The sequence below is a fragment of the Psammomys obesus genome, unplaced genomic scaffold (assembly GCF_907164565.1).
Source record: "Psammomys obesus unplaced genomic scaffold, mPsaObe1.curated_primary_1811, whole genome shotgun sequence".
Classification (NCBI taxonomy): Eukaryota; Metazoa; Chordata; class Mammalia; order Rodentia; family Muridae; genus Psammomys; species Psammomys obesus.
The window spans coordinates 49,519,105-49,531,477 of NW_026587216.1; positions in this window are offsets into that span (position 1 = coordinate 49,519,105).

The window sequence follows — 12,373 nt, forward strand, 5'->3', positions numbered from 1 at the left end:
AAAGAAAGAAAGAAAGAAAGAAAGAAAGAAAGAAAGAAAGAAAGAAAGAAGGAAAGAAAGAAAGAAGCCTCCAAAAAACACTGCTGAGTTTGTTCTTTCTGGACCGGCTACTGCTGGGCACGGGACCTGCCCTTCAGTGTGGTTTGTACACCCAGTCAGACTCCCTTGAAGAAAACTAATTTCTCATTTTGTGAGTGGTTGTCAGTTGAAGACAGCTTCTGGATTAGGGATCGGGGCTTGTGTCACTTCCCCTTCTCAGTGGCTCTTACAGTCTTACCACCTCATCTTCCACCTAGACTCCTAACCTTTGAGTGGAGGGATTTACTGGAGACATCTCATTTAGGACTGAATGCTCCAAGGTCTCTCATTAAAAAATGAGGAACTAAGCAGGCACAGTGGCCCACGCCTGTAATCCCAGCACACTCGCAGAGGCAGAGATCTCTGTGAGTTTGAGGCCAGCCTTGTCTACAGAGTGAGTCCAGGACAGCCAAGGCTACACGGAGAAATCCTGTCTCAAAAAATCAAAAATTAAAAAGGGGGGGGCAGGACTAGGCAGGGGTAATGGGGCAGGAGTGACAGCCATGTGTTCTTTAGACTGCTTCCTGCTGGCTGGGAACTAGCACATCTTTGGGGGCTCTGAGAAAACTGGGACACTGGGAAAGTCCTGGGAGAGCTGGCCGTTTCTCTGCCGTCTGGGATCTGTGAGAACATCTGTGGCCTAGCTGAAGCAGTCTGCAAGGCTAGCTGGAGCACCTGCGGGAGCTCCAGCCTTAGAGCTGTCCTGGATGCAAGAAACAGCTGGTCTTGACAGGACACTGGAAACACACACACACACACACACACACACACAGGGCAGCTGTAGCACTACTTCCTTTATTACAGTAAAATAGTTTTGCTTCCCAGTTATCCAGATGTACAAAAGGAGCCAGCAGTAAGAGGTGTCATGTAATTCATTACCAAAGAGTTGTGTTTTAATTTTCCATTTTCAATGCTGTGAGGAAAATTAAAAGTATATAGAAATGCAAATTAATGGATGAAATTCTCAAAGAATAAATAAAAACTTTATTTTTTAAAGTATAAAAAAAGAATTGTCATATTGTTTTCCAAAGTGGCTGCACTGTTTTCCATTTTCTTTCTTTCTTTCTTTCTTTCTTTCTTTCTTTCTTTCTTTCTTTCTTTCTTTCTTTCTGTCATTTGTTTAGTTTGGGTTTGGGGTTTTTTTGGTCAGTTTGTTTGTTTGTTTCTCTGTGTTGTCCTGGCTGTCCTGGAGCTCACTGCGTAGCCAGCAGAGACTGGCTTCTAACTCACAGAGATTTGCCTCCCAAGCCATTTTACATTTGCAGCAACATCATGTAGGGGTCTAGTTTCTCTCTACCCTTTCCAGTACCCTTTGTTAGCTGTCCTTACATTGCAGGCATCTTGGTGGGAAGGAAGTAGTGTCTCACAGCAGTTTTGACTTCCTTTCCTGTATGATTAAATGACCAATGTTCATCCTTTCATGCATTCTAGTATACTTCTAATTGCATGCCTTACCTGTAGAAATATCTGTTCAGACTTTGCCCATGTTTTCATTGGGTTATTTGTTATGCAAATAACAATTAATTATTGGGTTAATTATTATGCAAATATGGGTTTTTGTTAACTTTCAAAATGTTCAACACAAAATAGGCTACTACACAATCCTAACAATACTGTGAAATATATTTTATTATTTGTTTAACCAATGAAAGATGTTCAGAAAAGTTACACTTATTTAGTTTCGTCTGATAAATAGAAGTCCCTTCCACAACGTTCTGGAGTTCAAACCCCAGGAAAACAACACCTGAGCACATTGCACGTAGGAGGTTTGGTAAGCTTTTGCCTGGCAGAACCAATGTGTGTCTCCCCCCCCCCCCCCGCCCCGCCCCCCCCTCCCCCGTGCTGGCTACTTTTGTATCAACTTGACACAAACTGGAGTCATTAGAAAGGTGGAGTCTCAGTTAAGAAGTCGCCTCCGTAAGGCTGGAGCCAAGTCTGTGGGCATTTTTCTTAATTAGTGATTGATGAGGGAGGGCCCAGCCTGTTGTGGGTGTGGACACCCCGGGCGGGTAGTCCTGGGTTCTGTAGGAAAGCAGCCTAAGCAAGCGGCAGCAAGCTCGGAAGCAGCACCCTCCATGGCCTCTGCGTAAACATCAGCTCCGGGTTCCCGCCCTGCTTCATTGCTCGCCCTCGCTGCTTTTGATGATGACGTGCTTTATGGAACCGTGAGTGAACTAAGCCCTTCCTCCTCAACTTACTTTTGGTCATGGTGTGTCATCACAGCAGCAGAAACCGTAACTAAGACAGAGACCACCTGTTGCACAATAACCCAGTTGCAACGGGGGTGGAGGGAAGTAGCAGCTCTAGAGAAATAGATAAATAATGGATTTCAAGCACATCCATTAACAATCCTTCGCTCAAAAGATGGCTTAATAACTTACTCATAAGGAGAATGTAGCAGAAGTGATGACTATGCTTCTCAAGATCCGGTTATTGATGTCTCCAAAACACTCACGAGATACTTATCGATAAATGGATTGGTGTCAATTTTTAAGTTGAGTAACTACAGTGTGCCCGTGTCTTTTGTTTGTTTGTTTTTAATTTCTTTATTATGTAAACAGTGTTCTGCCTGTAGGCCAGAAGAGGGCACCAGATCTCATTATAGAATGCGGGTGAGCCACCATGTGGTTGCTAGGAATTGAACTCAGGACCTCTGGAAGAGCAACCAATGCTCTTAACCTCTGAGCCATCTCTCCACCCCCATGCATTTTTTTAATCTTATTTTTTAGAGATTCATGCTAAGATAAGTACTGTTGAAATGTGATAGCTGCGATTCGCTCTAAATAAGTCTACAATGGGAGAGCAATAAAGATATAAACCAAGATTTTCCAGCTTCGTTGTACTGACGTTTCAGAGAGGAAGATTCTTAGTTTTTGGACTATACTGCCATCATGTACATCTTAGCAGAATCCCTGACTCTACCTACTAGATGTCTTCTATCCTTTCCCCATTGTGATAGCAGACATCATCAAAATGCCCACTGTAGACAAAGGTACCCCCAGTTGAGAGCCAGCATAGATTAAATAAGTTGTTCATAAACTGATAATTGAATAAGTTGAGTGATAAATATGTAGGGTTAACTGCATTACTCTGTAATGTGTGTTAAAGCAAAATGTCTCCTTCGGGCATATGATGCCATCTTGGAGTAGAGGATATCGTGGTCAGGCAGCCCTGGCTATTGAGCAGCAAAACAATACAGTGTAGCTGTGTCTGTAGTAATGGAGTTACTGACACCCCTATTAGATGGAGGAGGGTAAGGTATTGTGACACCTGGGTTTCAGCTAATTTCCTGCATACTCTCAGCTCAAAGTGACCTTGGGAGATGCTAGACTTTATAGAAATTTAAAAATTAATGGAAAGAGGGTCCGTTCTACAACTTCCATGAGGTTGTCATTTACCCTAGAATAAGATTTTGCAAGAGTAGGGATGTTTTAGGGCCGTCCATGCTCCTTTTAGTAACTTCTCAGCTGTGTCTGTTAGCTAAACCCAAATTCATTGGCTCACCAGGTTGGACTTTGGTGGAATTGTATTTTGGGTTTTTTGGTAATGCTCTCCCTGGCATTAATAGACATTTGCTCATTCTTCCCCAGGCAAAATTAACCCAACAGTATTGGAACTTTTCAAAAATAGAATACTTTTTTTTTTAAATTTACATGTTTTCCTGTCATTCTGCATTTGGTGGACGCCTGTATTTTGGCAGGGCTCCTGGAACTTGGCTTCCAGACAGAGAAGAGTGTTCCATTTAATCTCAGGAGTGACTAGAGCACTTGAGGACATGGCTCATGTGTTAGGCTTGGGTGTGGAAAAGCATTCCAGAGAGAAGGTGTAATAGAAAAAAGACTCAAGAGTGACATTGGATTTTTAACATTTAAGCAAATTGTTAAATATGGCTTTGTCATTTACAAAATTTTAGATGAAAAGCAAAACTTTATATTTGAGACAGCTATTTAGATGTTCAAGTGGAGAAAAAGCTAGTCAGGAAGATGTAATATACACATTGAATATACACTTTTAAATATACATATTTAAAATTCTAGAAATTAGACTAGAAATACAAATTATCAACTCATCAGTGTATAGTATGTGTTTAAATCCGTAATAACAGCTGAAATAATTACAGAAATAAGACTATCAGAGATGAACAATTCAAGGCATAACCCTTGGTAATTTCAAATCTTAGAAATCAAAGTGGTGAGAAGGAATCAAGGAAGAGAACAGAAAGAGAATCCACTCAAGTACAACAATGGAGCACTATCCTAGAAGTTAAATGAAGTTTCTAGAAAGTGTAAGTGAGAATCTCTGAAACACTACTGAAAGGTCATGCATGACTGTTTCGAAGTCGCCCTGAGATAGTGACTTGATGTTCGTGTGTTTCTTTAGTCCAAGTTCTCACATTAATGCTGGGTAAGACAATCAAATAGGATACAGGGAGTATTGATTACCTTTAAAATGAAATTTTTCTATAAAGGGGATGAAAGAAATAGGGTGATAACTCGAAAAGAGACATAGGATAAAGAAAGTTTAAGTTTGTTAGACATAACAGCAAGTCTCCATGGTGCTAGCTATGGTTCACAGAAAGCTATTGAAGCTGTAAGAGAGGACTTCCAACAATCCAGCCCTAGTAGGATTCTTCTTTACCTCTCAGAGAATCACAGAAGTCAGGGGTCCTTAAAGATCATCTTTTCCCCTTCGGCAGAGAACAGGGAATCATATGAAAGAAGGGGGAGTTAGTAAGACCTGGAGAGGACAGGAGCTCCACGAGGACCAAATATATCAGGGCACAGGGGCCTTTCATGAGACTGTTTCTCCAACCAAGGACCATGTATGGATATAACCTAGAACCCCTGCCTGGATATAGCCCATGGTAGCTCAGTATCCAAGTGGGTTCTCTAGTAAGGGAAACAGGAACTATTTCTGACATGAACTCAATGGTGAGCTCTTCTACCCCCTCCCCCCTCCCCAGGGAGGAGCAGCCTGGCTAGGCTACAGAACCTTGCAGCCAGGCCTGAGGAGACCTGATAAGCCAGGGTCAGATGGAAGGGGAGGAGGTCCTCCCCTATCAGGGGACTTGGAAAGGGGCAGGGAGGAGATGAGGGAGGGAAGGTAGGATTGGGAGGGTATGAAAGAGGGGGCTACGGCTGGGATACAAAGTAAATAACCTGTGATTAATATAAAAAATAAAAAAAATGAAAAAAAGAAAAGAAATTATACATTAAATTTGAAATCTAAAAAAAAAAAAGAAAGAAAAGAAAATCATCTTTTTCAGCCCTTTTCTTGTTATTGTGTAAGAAACTGAAGCACAGAAAAGCGACACTTGTCCTAAGCCACACACCAGTGAGAGATTCTGCTTCCCCTTTGTACCTACCACGTTTTTCTAATGGTTTTTAATTAAGTATTTTATTTTACATCCATATGCGCACATAATGCATTTAGATCCAACCCATACCTATCCTCTCCCTACTATAGTCCTTTCTCCAGGTTTTTAATTATTCACTTATTTCCCACCTCAGTCATGTATAAGTGTAGCCTTCAGGGGACTATCTACATTCAGAGCATTACATAAGAAGCATCACTACCCATTCCCCAAACACAAACTTTGTATTTATTAAATAACAATTCCCATTCCCTAGCCACCCATTCTCCTGCATTTTACCTTCATCCTCCACAAATCTCATGACAGCAGATCCCACACACAGTACAATTATACAAAGGCTGTCCTTTTGTGTTTGGACTATTTCATCTGGCACAGCGTTTTCAAGATGAACATCATAAAGTCTTACTATAAAAAGCACTTGCTTCATATGCAAAACTCTAAAAGTTTTAACACTGTAATCAAGTGGCGGAGGTGTTAGCACAAATATGCAAAAAGCAAGCACCTTTGCCTGGTGTCATTTCATGGTATAGTCTTTTAGAGGGAAAAGGAGAGAAGCAATGTTAGCTTTTTATCCTAGAACTCTCATGCCTCCTGTTGGGAAGCAAAGGAATTGACTCTTTCCCCAATCACTATTAAGCAAGAAGCAATTCAGGAAATCCAAGTATCTCAGAACCAAGGGTGAACCTCAAGGTGAACCTTCACATATTTGTTTGAAATTCAAATTGCTTGGCAGGGAATGTGCACCCGAGTTTCACATATTCAGAAGGTGGGCAGGAGAATTGCCTGAGCCTAGGAGGTTGAGACAGTTTTGGGGTATTCACCAGAGCAGTCTACTTGGACATGGGTTTAAGCCAATAGAAGTCATCAGCCAGCTGGTGACTCCACTGAGTGTTCTGGATCCCAGTGCAGTCCAGAATCTTTCTTGGGGTGAGCTTTTAAACATAAAACCATAACCTGGGTTGAAATACTTCATTTAACAAGAACAGTTAGCCAGAAGTGGAACTACGAAAGCCGAAAAATAAGGTTAGTACATTTAGAGACTTTCTCAGAACTATAGACTGTGATGGATCAGGTCTTCATTTTAGTTTTGGCTGATAGTGCTGTCTATATGCTGAGTTTCCTGGCCTGAATGGAACTTTCATCAGTTATGCTAAGATCTGGGGGCTGATTACATTCTTCACCAGTTCTATAGGTAGAGATAAAAATAATGAATTCACCCAGGGCAAGGGGTTATGTTGTCTTTTTAGCATTAGAATTATTGTCTGCTTTACATAGATATATAGGCAGTTGGACAAGCAGAATCCTATAGTGAGAGCTAGGAATAAGAGGATTACTGGCCCAGCCATGGCCTTAAGTAATTAATGAGGAGGACCAGGAGAACAAAGATTGGTACCAGTTTTTAGATTCCTGACATCTCCTTTTTCTTTTCTGAAGGTTATTTCTGATTACTGCTAAGCTTTTCTTTTTAACTATCCCTGACTGGTTGACATAGAAATAAGTTCCTTCCAGTGGCATACAAAGAACTCCTTGTCTCCTAAAGAGGGTATCCAGTTCTCTTTGATTCTGAAGAGCAACCTCAGCTAAGGACTGTTAACTGGGCTTTCATATGGGAAGCAAAACTTTCTAAATGGTCAGGTCTATATTTACTTTAGTACTGAGTTCCTTAACGTTTTTATTCCCCACAACTAAGGCTGAAGTTTCAATTGCAGCAGAGCTTATAACACCTGCCCCAATAGTGGAAAGAGAAGGATGACGGTTTATCTTACATGAGAAATCCCAGAATCCAGACTTAGGCACACCCTTCCTCTTTTTTATTATTCGTGAGCATCTGTGGTATGAGATGCAGGAGGTTCCTGGAGACTCATACTCCAACCAAGTACCATGCATGGAAATAACCTAGAACCCCTGCACAGATGTAGCACATGGCAGCTCAGTGTCCAAGAGGGTTCCATAGTAATGGGAAGAGGGACTGCCTCTGACATAATCTGATTGGCCTGCTCTTTGATCACCTCCCCCTGAGAGGGGAGCAGCCTTACCAGGCCACAGTAGAGGACAATGTAGCCACTCCTGATGAGACCTGATAGACTAAGATCAGAAGGAAGGAGAGAAGGACCTCCCCTATCAGTGGACTTGGGGAGGGGCATGCATGAAGAAGAGGGAGGGGTGGTGAGACCGGGAAGGGGGGAGGGAGGAGCTTATGGGGGGATACAAAGTGAATAAAGTGTAATTAATAAAATTAAATTAAATTTAAAAAAAGATTTTAAAAAAGATGCATGAGGTTACAAAGGAGTGGGGTTTCCTCTAAAGTAAACAATTCAAAAGACGCACAGTTGGTTAAGCCATTAGTGCAAGAAAGCCAGTCTCTGGTGCCTAGAAATACATTCTATTTCCATTTTTGGAATTAACCAGCTATATATGGCTATAGGAATCTGCATGGGGAATCTGTCTTGGGGTTATCTTGGTAACATTAAACAGGTACCATTCCCCTGAAGCTCCTTGTGCTGGCTAGTCTTAGGAGGGAACCTCAATTGAGAAAATGCCTGTATAAGTTCCAACTGCAAGGCATTTTCTTCCTTTTTTTAAAAAACAGACTTAATTCACTTTATTTGTCTTGTATAAAAACTCTTCTGTGGTAGCAACAGCTGGAGCCTGGGTCCTCTGAACAGAAACCCTGGTGTGGGTTTTCACAAGATGATATCAGTAAATTCCTGATAAGGAGACTTAGTAAACAAAGTTTCTTTCCAGAGGTCAGGGGTCAGGTGGCTGTAGGTCTTAGAGATGGCATCAAAGGTGACCTTGGCAAATGTGCTCAGGGTAGCAGTGCAGCCCCTGGCTGATGGGTAGCAGCCATCAATACCGGCCATCATCAGTAGCCTGTTGGGCCCAGGAGCAGAGACCAAGCCAGTGCCTCTGGGAGCAGGGATGAGACATACCAAAACAGAGCCACAGCGGCTTGCGGCTCTTGTTCCCCCAGTAGCCTCACCACACAAAGACAATGGAAAGTGTGGCCAAGGTGACGGCCCCACGGACAGCAGTGGCCACCTTCTTGAAGCACTTAACATCAAGACCAGTGTGACCACTGTAGTCCCCAATAGCGACAAAAGCTTTGAACCTTGTGTGCTGGCCGGCCAGTGTATGCTTCTGCACTGGCATAGTCTTTAGAACCTCATCCTCTAATGATGCGCCCAAGAAAAAGCCAATAATCTCTGATTCCTTAATGAGCAGGGAGAATAGGACTTGATCTTTATGTCCTTAACCAGGTGGCCCAGCGTCATCTGCCACTTGGTGTTTTCCTGAAGAAGAAGGCATTTTCTTAAGTCGTGATCGATGAGGGAGGCCCAGTCCATTGTGCATGGTTCCATCCCAGGGCTGGTGGTCCTGGGTTCTATAAGGAAGCAGGCTGAACAAGCCAGAGAAAGCAAATTAGTAAGCAGCACCCTCCATGGCCCCTGCATAGCTCCTGACTCCAGGCTCCTGCCCTGTTTGAGGCTTGTCCTGACTTTCTTTGATGATGAATGCAATGTGGAAGTGTAAATTCAATAAACCCTTTCCTCCCCAACTTGCGTTGTGGTCATGATGTTTGCTGCAGCAAACCTAAACCTCCAGCCCTCATAGTTTCCTCCCATTCAGATTTCCCACATTATACTTGCTTTTGGTCATACCTTGGGTCCCGTTCATCTCTCCTCGTGGGTGGAAGTCTCTCCTGCTGATCTCTGCTCTCCTACTCCTCCCACTCTCTTCCTTCTCCTTCTCTCAGACCAGGATGTCCCACCCTCTTCTCTCCCTTGCTCAGCATTATGGCTGGTTGTTTCATTGACAATACAGAGAACAAATGGTGGCATGTTTACGAAAACAGATAGTGGGGGAGAGAAATAAGCATTTGAATGAACAAGGGTAAATTGTATACATTCCACAAGAACATTACACCAACACTCCCATGTCTCTGACTTCCCCTTTTAGATTTCTGTTCTGTTATAAACCTTTTGAGCAATCTCCAATAATTAGGACCTATTTATATTTTTAAACCTTTAAACTCTTGAAGTTTCTTTCTAATATGTGGAACCAACTGTATACCATAACTAGCATTTTTAAAGGTTTATTTATTATGTATACAATGTGTGTTTGCGTGTACACCTACACCCCAGAAAAGGGCGCCAGATTTCATTTTAGATGGTTGTGAGCCACCAGGTGGTTGCTGAGAATTGAACTCATAACCTCTGAAAGAGCAGCCAGTGCTCTTAACCTCTGAGCCATCTCTCCAGCCCATAACTAGCATTTTTTTAAGCAGCTGTTTTCAACCTTTAAAAGATTAAAATTTTGACAGACAGGCGGGAAGAGAGAAGGAAGGAGGACACCATGATGGGTTATCCTAGAGAAGAAACCACGTGGGCCAAAAGAAAGAACTTCAATAATGTCATGGAAAGGCCCAGATGAAAAATACAAGCAAGTGCCATGGGATTATGGCTGGAAAGTAGACCAGATGAGGAGGATGAAGGCAGATGGCATTGGATGGGGCCTGGGAGATGATGGTCAGGATGCTGTGACAACGTAAGGAAAATATCTGCCTGGCCCAAGGTAAAGAAGGCAACTATAAACCTTAAAAAAAAAAAAAAAAAAAAAATTAAAACTTCGTCAGACTGGCAAAAATTGTTTGAAGTCTCCATACCTTGGTGAGTGTTAGACAGAAAGGAAAATCCGTTCCATGTGTTCTGCCTAGTTCACGAACCCCAAAAGACCAGGAATAAACAGACTCCACTGTAAATACATGAGGTTCTTTTTATTGTAAATTACAAGCTGCAGCTTGGGCCCACACCCCCCAACGCTGAAGCTGTGGGAGCTGAGCTCACCTTGCTCAGGTTAGTTGGGTGATTTAAAGATTCTGGTCCCTCCCAGCATGCCCAAGGCAGGGGCGATTCCTGCCTGGCAAGCATCTATTGGTCAAAATGCTACATTTTGAATTGATTGGTTATAGGAAGGTCCTCAGACCATAATGACCTGGTGTCCCTCCCTAGGGGGATGGGCCAGTTTCCTGTATCTCTAGTGGGTGGGGAAAGAACGCTGTAAGGCAGTTCTTACCCTCAGGGCATTACTAGACTTCTCCACCCACCTAGGTCCATTTCGTGGCCAATACTTAATAAAGCTTGCTTCAAATGTGGTTCAAAAATGTGGTAGTGGTCTTACTCTCACCTGGTGGGATTAACAAAACCTGTGACATTACAGCTCTACCTCCTTTCCAGAAGTTAAATAAAAATTTATCCTGGAGATTTAAATGTTATAAAGAATGCTGGAATCTCTGAAGATCCCCAACCCCACATGGGCGTCCCCCAGGCCGGGCCCTGGCAGGGCACCTCCTTCAGCCCAGACAAGTGTCGCCTCCCTGTGGGGAGGGCTTGTGTGTCCAGAGCTGTGCAGAGCTCGGGCTCTGACCCTGGAAAGCAAGCTTGGCGTCAGGACTGCACAGTTGGAGGAGCGCCAGGAGGTGCAAGATGCCAGAGGCGCGGACGGAACAGGGTGGGCTCCCAGGCAAGACACCTTTCAAAATACACCAGTAAATGCTTACTAGTAACAAAGATAAAAAGGGCAAGAAAAGTCGGGGTTCACTCTGCTCCAGAAAGAGGTGGTAATAGGGCTTGGGATGTGAGTGCTCTTCTTTCATCAATTCACACATCATTCATGGCCTCCATGTGCACACCCTGAATGCATTCCAGCTCCTCTCTCCTCGGTGTGGTGAGTACTACAAGGGGGCCATTACAGAGTCTTCGAGAGCCTGATGACAAAAAAAAAAAAAAAGAAGGAAGAGGGTTCTGCTCAAGGCAAGCCCCGAGTTGGATGTTGTGAAGATAACTAAGGCCAAATGCCAGATCAGCAACTGTCTTGAGAAAGCCCTGGACGACTCACATGACCATGTTTATTGCGAGTACTTCTTTTTAAAAGATTTCAATGTACTGTTCTTGGTCAGCGTTAGTCGGCTGAACTAAACCTGTAGTCAAGGATTCATCCGCACCGTAGGAGAAAATGACGTTTGCAATTGTAAAACGTAGCTCGTAGTGACTGGCAATACGCTTGTATGCTTAAGAAATACAAGCCAAAAACACGCTTTTCAAAAAGTGAAGTCTTTTAGAAAAAAAAAAAAAGTCAAAATGTCGAGATCGTCGGATGAGCAGCTGCATTCCTCCCGCGCCAGTCTACCCTGGCAAAGCTCGGGATGCCCGGGGAGGGGGCGGGGCGCGGCGACTCCTCTGGCGGCGGAGCTGCTGAGCGGTGTGAGGCCGGCTCCGCAGATGCACCCGGCAGCCTGCGCCCGCGGAGCACCGCTAGGCCGGCCTTCGATGCACACGCCGTCAAGTGTTTGCAATGCTTGGGTAAGGCTTCCTAGCGCTTGGGCGTTAGGTCTCTGCTCTGTGTCCCTGGGAGAGCCCAGTGGGGTCTTCACCCCCCTGTCCTCAGCTCTAAGAACAGTGTGTGGCACAGAGAAGCCTGCAGTAGCACGACTTTTTCCTTGTTTAGCTTCCGAGAGTGTTCAAGCTGCAGCACAACCGTGACCAGTAACGTAGACAGGACCCCTCTCCGGCTTCTGGAAACTTTCATTTTAGTCGGTTTAAAAATAAGAAGGAGGAGGAGGAGGAGGAGGAGGAGGAGGAGGAGGAGGAGGAGAAGAAGAAGAAGAAGAAGAAGAAGAAGAAGAAGAAGAAGAAGAAGAAGAAGAAGAAGAAGAAGAAGAAGAAGAAGAAGAAGAAGAAAGAACCAAGAAACTGGTAGAAACCGTTTGCGGTGGCTAATACTTCGAGTCCCAGAATTGGAGAGGCAGAGGCAAGAGGATTACTAAAAGTTTGAGGCTATAGCCATGCATGGTGGCACACCTGTGATCCCAGCATTTAGGCATTTAGGAAGCAGACAGACCAGTCATAATTACATGGTGAG